The following is a 346-nucleotide window of genomic DNA, read 5'->3' as shown; positions in this document are numbered from 1 at the left end:
AGTGGCTCACATGGACTTAGATTGGCAACATAAGGGTGAATTATTTTTAGCCCGGTGGGCCCATGACACCTCAGGCCATCAAGGCAGAGATGCAGCATATAGATGGGTCTCTGATCGAGGGGTGTTCTTAACAATGGACACTATTGCCCAGGTTATTCATGAATGTGAAACACGTGCTGCAATTGATCAAGCCAAGCGGTTAAAGCCTCTCTGGTATGGAGGACGATGACTGAAGTACAAGTATGGGGAGGCCTGGCAGATTGCCTATATCACACTCCCACCAACCCACCAACGCAAGCACTATGTGCTTACCATAGTGGAAGCAACCACCGGGTGGCTGGCAACA

Source organism: Nestor notabilis, unplaced genomic scaffold, assembly GCF_000696875.1.
Source record: "Nestor notabilis isolate BGI_N333 unplaced genomic scaffold, ASM69687v1 scaffold898, whole genome shotgun sequence".
Taxonomy (NCBI): Eukaryota; Metazoa; Chordata; class Aves; order Psittaciformes; family Psittacidae; genus Nestor; species Nestor notabilis.
The sequence above is the reverse complement of the archived record's forward strand: the minus strand, read 5'-3'. Positions refer to the sequence as shown.